This window comes from Cavia porcellus, unplaced genomic scaffold (assembly GCF_034190915.1).
Source record: "Cavia porcellus strain 051 isolate PalLab524CR breed Dunkin Hartley unplaced genomic scaffold, mCavPor4.1 scaffold_5, whole genome shotgun sequence".
NCBI classification, from domain to species: Eukaryota; Metazoa; Chordata; class Mammalia; order Rodentia; family Caviidae; genus Cavia; species Cavia porcellus.
Genome location: NW_026947488.1, coordinates 40343399 through 40354132, shown reverse-complemented (window position 1 = coordinate 40354132; position 10734 = coordinate 40343399). Strand labels below are relative to the sequence as shown.

The following is a 10734-nucleotide window of genomic DNA, read 5'->3' as shown; positions in this document are numbered from 1 at the left end:
GCATCCATGCAGATATTATTAACCAACCCTCATGGAAGCTAAGAGAGAACCTTAGTAACTTTCAATTGGAAAGTTATATAAATCATCCAAACAAACTAAAGTAGGCCAATAGAAAAATATTCATAAGCTTTTTGAGTCCAACAGCATTCATGGAGGACAACTTAACTATTAGTACTATTTGATTAGTAACATTACTTTTGCTTCTATCATTTATCTCTAAGATTTGTTAATATAAAACATAAGGCGGGATAGAAAATTGTTTGTAGGAAGTGTTTTTATTTGCCCCAAGACATCATAAATATTCATGCAGACAATTGCCAGTAAAATCACTTCTATTCCCATTCTGCTTTTGAATCATTGATGGATGATGGACACTGCCTCACTTCTACTCAAGGTATATTTTGCATTTAAGTATATCAAATGGTATACTTTTTTCAAAGCCCGTGGGCACTCAGTCTGGATGAAGGAGATCCTCTTTATTCCTAGAATCTACTTCTTAAAAAAACAAACAAAAGACTATTGTGATTTATTTGGATACTTACTGTCTATGGTAGGCAGAATTACAGTTCTGCAAGTTTCATTCCATGCTTGCCTAGGCTGTTGCTTTTGGGTCCATGGTGGGACAGCACATCACAAAGGAGCAGGAGGTTAAACAGAACCACTCACTTTATTGCCAGGGGCAAACAACAGCCGAGATGGAGCTGGAGTTCCATGTTTGAGAGCGTGTCCCCCCCCCCCCCCCAGCCCAGTGACCCAAACAACACTATCCCCAAAAGGTTCTACCAGCTTGCAATACAACTGTTCTGGGAAGCAGGGCTTTATGGATCTTTGGTGAGTGAGCACTTAAGATTCAGACTATAGCAATGGCCAAAGGGGTAGAGTTGCAAATAGAATTAAGATTGTCATTCAGATGATCATTTTGTTTTATTTTGAGACAGCATCTCATCTCACTGCATTGTTCATGATGGCCTTATAGTCACAATCTTTCAGTACCTCAGCCTCCCAAATATGTAAGATGCAGATTTGCTCCACTGCAACTGGCTTCAAGTGATTTAAAATGCAGCAGAGAGATTAGAATATTTTAGATTACCCATGTGGATACAATGTAAATAAAAGCACTCTTAATACAAAAGAGAATCAGAAGTATTAGTTTCAGAGTAATGGACTGTAAGAAAGTCTTGGATGGCCATTGCTGGCTTTGAAGATGGAAGCAGCCATGAGCCAAGGAATGAGAGCAGCATGTAGCAGCTGGAAAAGAAGCAAGAAAACGGATTCTCCCTAGGGCCATGGAAAGAGCCTCTGGAAAGAATCACAGTCCTGCCAACACCTTGATTAGAGTTCAGTAAGACCCATCTCATACAGAATTGTAAATAGCCACTAAGTTTGTGGTAATTTGTTACAGTAACAATAGGAAACTGATATTTCATCTGCTTTCATCTGAAGAAACCACAGAATCTTCTCATGTGTTGCAAGAGTAATCCATTTGCTATTCACTCAGTTTTGATTTCCTTACCTGTGTTTGAAATGTCTTGCCATTCTTCTTGGCTATCACCACCGTTTTCTGTATTTCAACCCCACTGCAATCATGTTTCAAGTGCATTGCTTTCTTCTGGCCACAATACAAAACTAACACCAACAATAGTGAACATTTTCAAGCTTAGAAATACTAACCCCCCTCGAAAGTTACACTGTGAGAAATCCAGCTTCCTTTTCTGCTTCCATTTCCATTTTCATATTCTATTTAACTTGAGACTTTGAAGATATGATGTTTCATGGTGATAGAAGTAAAAAAAAATGAAATCCAGACAAGCTTATGACAACTAAAGGAAATTTACCAACACTTCTGGACAAGATACATTAGGATCAAAGACAGAGTGATGACATCAGTATCACCAAGGCCCTAAAGAACTCCATATGTATTTATTCATGTACTAACTTATTCATTTATTCTTTTGTTTGAACATTAACAAATCTTTGTTGAGTGCTGACCATGTGGCAGGCACTGCACAAGTTGTTAGGGATTCATCCATGACAAAGACATCTGTGCTTATACATACTGGGCAGACGAGGCTGGCAATATGGTGGATAAGTTATATGAATGGCCCTCCAAAGTTGATATATTAGAATTTAAACCCCAGAGTGGTGGTCTTAAGAGGTAGGGCCTTTTCAGAAGTGATTAAGTTATGAGGATTAAAAGGAATTAATGTCATTATGAAAGAAGCTTCATGGAGATGCCTGGCCTATTTGCCTTTTACTTTCTGGCTTCCACTATATAAGTTGCTGCAACAAAGCATCACCTTGGAAGGAAAAAAATCAAAGACTATGGATTAAAAAAAACCTTTGTGTCATGAGGAAAAGTCAGCGGAGGTCAGGTGGAGTTGTGTGAACCTTGACAGGGGGAATAGATACCCTGGCAGTGATACAAGCAGGTAGTGGGATATGCTATATGAGTCTGGAGTTCAGATGACACTTCTTATTGGATTATTCTAAATTCTTGGGAGTCATAAGCATAAAGTTCACATTTAAAGTCATGAGAATAAATATGACATCACTTAAGGGTGTGGGTACAGATAAAGAAGTGTTCAAAAATTCATCTCTGGAGCACTTGGCAAATAGGCCAGGAAAAAGTCAGGGGTAGGAGGAAACCCCTAGGGCATGAAATCCTGAAACTTCTATGAGGAAGTGTCCCCAGAAAAACACAGCAATGGAATATGACACGGACTGAGAATTGTACAACAGATTTAGCAGCATAAAGATCATTGGTTAACCTTGATTGGAGCCATTTCTTAGAGTTCAGGGGACAAATCCTGAGTAAATGTAAAGGATATTGGGAGGAAAACATGGACAATTTTTTGAAGAGTATTGTTCATATAAACTAAAGTAAAGCAAAGAATAAATCTATAGTGAGAGAAATAAAATCAAGACACTATTTTGTTATAGGAAAACAATCCAGGTGTGGTGCCACATAACTGTTATCCCAGCACTCAGAAAGCATAATGAGTTCAAGACCAGCCTGAACTACATAGCAAGATGCTGCCTCAGAAAAGGAAAAGTAATAACATGAATTAATATGCTATGGGATGGTCAAATGGGGAGAGAGAAACTAAGGAGATAAGAGCAGAGAGAATTCCTGGAGTTATGTTTTTGAATAGGCAAAAGAGATGATACAGGACAGTGGTAACCAAGTTTGAATGAAATTCAGAATCCCCTAGATGACCTCTGTAAAAACAAATTATTGGGCTCTCTTTTCCAATGTTCTGATTCATTTGGTCTGGGATAGAGCCTGAGAATTTGCATTTCTAATAAATTTACAGGTATTGTCTAGGCTGCTTATTAAGGGACAATCAGGGACCTGGCCAAGATCCCCAACTGCCTTTTTGAGGGGTGCAGTGAAAGGATGAAATAAGAAAGAGGCAAATTTAGTAATTCATGGAAGGTTAGGGCAGAGACAAAGACACTGTAAACCAGCCACTATGTACTGAGGATATATGAGCCTGGAGGGTTTATCAAATGACTCAGAGGGTAGTGGTGACCTTATGCTAATCAAGATGTCTATGTTAATGACAATAGTGAAGAGAGATGACAGGTTAATGAGTTTGTCCTTTCTCCACAGTGAAACTCTTATGTTTATTACTGCTGGGTTCTCAAGGAATCAGGTCTTTAGCTGATGTGATCTTGCCTTGGGAATCAGAACCATTAAGGCCTCAATTGTGACCAGAGGCACATGGAATTGTGTTCCCGCATACCATTGCCAGCCTGCACGATAAGTCACTAGGCCTCAATAATTCCTAATTGCAATTTAGTGATATACTTGTTTTTCTCAACAATTACATAGAAAGGTCTTTGGCATTGAATCACACTTTCAGCCCTACTGATAAACAAGGAAGGGGTGGTGTTGAAAGAGTTTGGACACTGTAGCTGGTAAAGCCTCAGGTGGAACCAAGGAGCTCCATCTTCCCCACCCCTAGGAATTTACCTGTGACTATCTTCCCCACCCCTAGGAATTTACCTCTGGCACCAAACAAGTGCCAATGGGCTACCTGTACTTCACTAATGCCCCTTAGGTTCCACCCCAAACCTAGGATACTTATATGCCTCCACTCCACGTGTTCCATGGAGAGATCATTGACCCTGGGGTAGGGGGGAGATGCCGCACCCCAGGGAGTCAGGGGGGGTCTCTCCCCACATTCTCAAAATAAAGGTCATTTATATTTCATACTTCTTATCTTTTCAGCTGCCACCGGTCCCCCACAGTTCTATCATATGGTTCCCTGACTGGGAACGGCAGATGAGAGATTCATGGGGCCCTCCAAGTTTGAGTCCCCTGCCATGCAGGACCAGGCCCAGACTACATCCTGCATTAATTCCTCACTTCTACACTTGGGAGCTGTAAACTTGTCGCTGCTGGCTCGCAAACAACACCAACCCAATTTACCACAGGTGAGCAACCCCCGGAGATTGCCACTGGGCCAGGCCCCAGGCGGATTTTCTCCCCCTTTCCCTGGGTTCCCGTGACGCTCTGACGTCCTTAGATAGCCCAAGGCAGAGTTTTTCTGGACCAGCTTCTGTCCACACTGAAAGACTCTCACATCCTTCAGAGCTTTTTAGGTTCTCATGGGCAGAGCTGTTACTAAAACCCACGAGAAATCCACTCGTATATACTGGTGATGGCCAATTATTACGAGCTTTGGATCCATATGATACCAATTGGTCTAAAACAAGTAAAAAGTGACGACTTACATTTAGTAGACCACGGTCCGTTGCCTCATCTGGCTATAACTCCATGGGCCAGACCCCACATCAGATTTTATATTGGGGACCACTTCCTGCCCCCCCAAAAAAACCATACCTATCTATGGCTTATACACTGACGACAAGTTTACAAAACTATCTTTAAGCCTTTGTTTTGAGAATGTGTGTCCTTTCCTGCTCTACCAGGATCCCTCCCCCTCTCCACACTTAAATAGATAATAGTGTCTTTCTTTGCAGCCTTTCAGAGCTTTCTCACCATCTCCTTTCCTCTCTACTCCCCCCCACCCCCGCTGCGCACCAACCCATTCCCCGCTGAGATGAGGAAGGTGCGCCCAAACAGTGTTGAGAGATACTGCTGCTTTAAGCTTTCACGCCACGCCCCAACTCCACATGGTATCTTGGCTCTCATGCCGTGCTCCAGGTCTGCGCGGGTTTGGCTCTAACACCGCGCCCTAATCCACGTGCCCCGTGAGCAGTTCTGGCTTCATGTTTCCCAGCCCGCCCCCCACACTACGTCTGGGCGCTCACCCCGCCTTCACTCTGTGTGCGCTGCGCCCCCCCCCATGCACGCCCCGCCCAGCCTCAGAGTTCTGTCCTGCCTTAGGTGCTGCGCGTCTCCCGAACAAGCATCTCCCAAACACAAGCGCTGTTTTAAACACAAACACAGATAAACAACAGCTTGGCAGCTCGGCTCAGAGATGCTATTTTTTTATATTCTCAAACTATTTAATCAAGGTTAAATAAGCGGGCAATAGACAAGACTTTGGCTGATAAATGGGAAAGTGGCCACCTGGTAATTTTACTAGCCTTGTTTATCAATTAAAGCCTTCATTAATCTCCATAGCGTTATATGAGATACCTCAACTAAAGTTCATATGACTAAAACAATTCATAGTTGCTGATCTGATGCTGTATTCGTGTTTTCAGATATAAAGTTCAGATTGTTTCTGCTGTCTTTTTTTGTGTTCCAGCCATGACAAATGTTCTCTTTCAGATCCAGATATACACTTAGAGATGTTTAACAACTAAAATTAAAAAATAATTATAAATTCCTTTTGCTGGGAACTACTAGTTATTTTCCAAAACAAGAGTTACATGATATATGCAAAACAACAAGACCAACACTGGGGCAGAAGCCAACTTAAACCTTTCCCAGCCTATCTGCCTGCCCTGGCTCAGCCCTCCACCAAGCCATAATTAACTATATTCAACTGATATTAAATAACACTGTAGCTGATTTCTCTCCTAAATAAAAAGGTAAAAATTAATTAAATAGGCCATCCTCCAAAAATCAGATGGCATTAGACATTTTAATAACATAAAGAGATATATATATATTACATAAATAACATGTCAGTTCCTAAAATTCTCTGGATCTGTCCTCCTTATGAGAAGCCATTACTCAAATTATAAATACCCTGTTGATTATATTTGACTCCGCATACTACTTAATTCTACAGATACCTTCTACTGTAGTCCAAATCTCAAACAAAAAGGCAAAACTTGACCTTCAAACCTCATAGAGACCTTAATATGGCTTTTCATGTTTTCAACAACAGAGATAACAATAACACTTGTGACACTCGGAGTTCTGAGACAGGTAAACCGACACAAGGTAGAGCTGCCTGCCCCCCCACCATGGACCATGCCTCAAATGCAGCAGAAGACATTGGGCAAGAGAGTGCCCCATCCTGGCATTCTTTGGGATCTTACCCCAGGGCTACTGGACTGTCCTAGCCACCAGAGAGTGCATAAGCCATCCTAACTTCTAGCCCTCACTGGAAATGCCAACACTGCCAGATTCATCGCTGACAGATCTGCTTAAACTTGCTGCTGAAGATTGACGGGGCTCAGGGCCAACAGCAGCCTGCTTTAAGGTGTGTGTCTCAGAGTTTAAGTCCCACTAAAAGTCTCAGGTAAGACATTCTCTATATTTATAGACATAGAGGCCATATATACAGAGTTCTTCCTGAGTTTTCAGGCCAATATAATAAGTCCTCAAACTCTAAGGGTGTGTTAAAGGTCAACCTATGCCATTTACAAACAGGCCCTATTTCATGCAGGTTCCAGACTGCTTCTTCCCAGTCCACCCAGTGGTGCCAAATCTTCCCTCCACCACTCACTCTACAGTCCTAAATCTTAAAAATGCTTTTTATTCCCTTGTGTTTATACAGGCTGACCCAGACACTGAGGTCTCAACAGCTTATACCTGTTATCACTAGACCACACCCTTCCTTTACTATTCACCAATTTCTCAGGCAGCTCTGGTCAAGATTGACAGATAAATTTTGTCTTCTCACTCTGTCTATACTTTTTCATGATATATAAAAGCCTTTCACACAACCAGGGAGACTGCTGATATACTTGCTGAAGTTCTGTTACAACAAATCATTCCAAGGACTACAACCAGGTTACAAACGACCCATACCTGCCTGATATTCTTGGCAACCTCAACAGTGATCAAAGTTGCTAGACTGCCATCCTAGTTTCACATCACTCAGGCTAAGAAGTGCCCTTCCAGCCCTAGATCTAACTATCCTTGTTGCCTACTCATCTCTGCCTTACAAAGGCCCCAAAGCCACAACTCTCAGGCTGTCATGTTTTGTTATCCAATTTGGTTTCTAATTTCTTATTCTTTTTACAGCAGGACTCTTAACAGTATTTCCTACAGACTCCAACATCATGCATATCAGAGACAAGCCTTACCTACCTACCCTCTTAACTTTTACCCTTTCAGATGGGGGAATAATCACCTCTCATAACTTCACTCCTCCTAACCCCACATTTATTTTTTAGAATTCTGCCTTACTGTGGAAATGTTTCTACCTCAACACAGTCCTGATATAATGACATATCAAAATCAAAGGCACCTTTCCTTTTATCTCACCCGGGTCTTTAAATATGATAGTGCCATGCCTCCTCATAACATCTTGTCTCTTTGTTTTTCCAGTCTAACATATGTGCATTCACCAGTGAAGTTGTCCTGGCTAAAACAGCTAGCACCAGCTTCTACCTGGGCATCAACTGTCATCCTGTCAACTCCCCTAGACCCCAGTACAGTGCCCTCTTCCAGCAGGAAGCAGTAAAGAAAGAAATCTTCACCCCTTTTCATAATAATAATCATAAGATGGGATATGAAAGAGTTTTGGCCCAGACAAGACACTGTAGCTGGTAAAGCCTCAGGTGGAACTAAGGAGCTCCATCTTCCCCACCCCTACGAATTTACCTGTGACTGTATCTCCCCCACCCCTAGGAATTTACCTATGGCGCCAAAAGAATACCAATGGGCTACCTGTGCATCACTAATGCCCCTTAGGTTCCACCCCCAAACCTAGGCTACTTATATGCCTCCACTCCACGTGTTCCACGGAGAGATCACCGACCCCAGGGGCAGGGGAGATGCTGCGCCCCAGGGGATTGGGGATGTCTCTCCCCGCATTCTCAAAATAAAGGTCATTTATATTTCATAATTCTTATCTTTTCAGCTGCCACTGGTACCCCACAGTTCTGTCAGTGTCTCTGAATAGAAATCTACCTGTCTATAAGTAGGCACAGATCCACTCATTAAAACACTCAGTTATTCCTGAGGATTTATTTTGGAAAGATGTAGTAAAGAATGCAAAAATGGCCTGCACAGGCAGTCTCTAGGACATGTGATTCACAAGAGCCTGGAAAAGCTTACTTCAAGGTAACTTAGGAGAAGTCTACCTTTGCAGGCAAGCTACTTTCATGTCCTACTAGCTGGCCTGTTTTTCTCATGTCCACCAAGTGGAAACACTCAGTTCTTGTACTCACTTCCTTTACATGACTTGAACACTTTGGGGGTCTCTTGTGGTAGAGCCTCTGCCACATGCTTGGGAGTCCCATGTGTATCACACCCTGTGACTGCTCTTTCCAATGCATGTTCCATAACATCGTGGAAAAGACCCTAACTCAATGTGATGGTGTTGTTTTACCGGCCAACATTTGGAGTCATGATTAGCTGAGGGGCTGAGCCAAAAACTCCCCAAGAAGTCCAAGCCTTGTGTGCCTGTTTTTTTGTTTTTGTTTTTCTTATTTCAGTGTTCACCTCTTGCCAGAAACAGCCACTAGCAATCAATCTTTCCATAAAGCCTTCCCAGGTCTGGGAATCAGGGCTAGCAATACATAATCAGGGCATAGTAACAATAACAATTTTCCTCTGTATAATGGTCTAGGTTTAAAAGTCTTTTATTTTATTTTATTTTATTTTATTTTATTTTATTTTATTTTTGTCTTTTTCCTTTTTATCGGTACTGGGGATCAAACTCACGACTGCCTGCTTGCAAGGGAGGCTCTTATGCCCCTGAGCTAAATCCCCAGCCCCTTGGGTTTAAAAGTCTTATAATCAAATGTATGTCCACTTACTAAGTGAGGAAACTGAGGCTCCGAGATGGTAGGATTCTGACACCAAACCTGGTATAACAAGAACTCCAGGTTTTGGGGTTATAAATTCCAAATCTTTTTTCAATTCCAGATTCATTTTATCATCTGCTGGTCAGAACAGCTCACCCAAGCCCCTGTGTTTTGCAATACGGTGGTAACGTTAAGAGTGAGTGGCTCTTTGCAACCAACTTATTGCCACTCTTATGGAATATTTTTGTATATCTTATTTGCTATCTGTACTTTAATTAATAATGGTTTCTGCATTGCTTGACCTGCCTTCTTATATGTAGTTTGAAGAAGTAGATAGGTAGGGATGGATTTTATGCCTTTATTTTTTTAAGTATACTGTATATTTTAGAGAAATTTTAGGGTTAGTAAAAATCAGAAATTAAAAATTGACCAGAATTGCTTCTCAGCTTTATGCTAAAATCAAGTGTAAAATTTAATGAGAAATTTGATTTCAATCTGAAGATTCCCATGTACTTCTTCTTTCTCCACATAGTTTTTCATCTGGTGTTAATGTTGTTCAATTAATGAACCAATATTGATATAACATCATTAACTAAAACCCATAGTTTAGATTAATTTCATTCTTTGTGTTGTAATTCTATGGGTTTTGACAAATGCATATACATAACATGCATATCCATCATTATAGTATGATACGGGGTATTTCACTGCCCTGAAAGACATCTGTTTATTCTTCCAATTCTCCCTAGTTCTCGGTAGCCATTGGTCTTATTGTCTTTATAGTTTTCTATTTTCAGAGTTTCACATAGTTTGAATCATATAGTATGCCAACTTTTCAGGTTGGGTAGCTCTCTTCCTTGGGTTATGCTGAAGATTTAACTGAGCTACATACCAAGCTCTTTGATTAAGATGGACCTTACTAAATTTCTAAGTTGGTCAGGCTAGTCTCAAATTTGAAACCATAATGCTTCAGCTTCCTAGAGGACTGGGATTACAAATGTGTACTACCATGCCTGGAGTTCTTTCATTTATGAACACAGTTTTTTTTCCTCAATACCTTTTCGTCGATTGATCACTGATTTCCTGTTATCATTGGATAATATCCCATTGTATGTTATACCACAATTTTTTTTCTGAACATCTACTGAAAGACACATTGGTTGCTTACCAAGTTTTGGTAATTATGAATAAAGCTGCTATGGACATCTATGTGAAGGTTTTTGTGCACACATAAATTTTTATCTCATTTGCATAAACAACAAGAAGTGTGATTGCTGGATCACATGTAAAGAATATGTTCAATTTTGTGAGATGCTGCCAAACTTTCTTCCAGAGAGACTATATCATTATTTTTTTTTTTTATCGGTACCAGGGATCGAACTCAGGACTGTCTGCCTACAAGGCAGGTGCTTATGCTACTGAGCTAAATCCCCAGCCCCTATACCATTATTTTATTCCCACAAACAAGTTTCTTTGCTCCACATCCTTCTTAACATTTGGTGTTGTCCATGCTTCAATTTTTTGTTTATTTACTGAGATATGGTCTTTCTTTGTTTTTTTCTTCAAATCCATTTAATTTCAAAGAGAAAACAAAAAATTTTAAAACAT

At 40.8% G+C, this 10734-nt stretch overlaps 1 long non-coding RNA gene across 1 annotated transcript; it reads left to right on the top strand.

Moving 5' to 3' along the window:
- The first annotated feature begins 4447 nt into the window (after nucleotides 1–4447).
- Nucleotides 4448–8222, top strand: LOC134476047 (uncharacterized). The gene is made up of 2 exons (XR_010047487.1): nucleotides 4448–6668; nucleotides 7703–8222. It is a non-coding gene; the product is annotated as an uncharacterized LOC134476047 (long non-coding RNA).
- Nucleotides 8223–10734: the final 2512 nt, after the last annotated feature.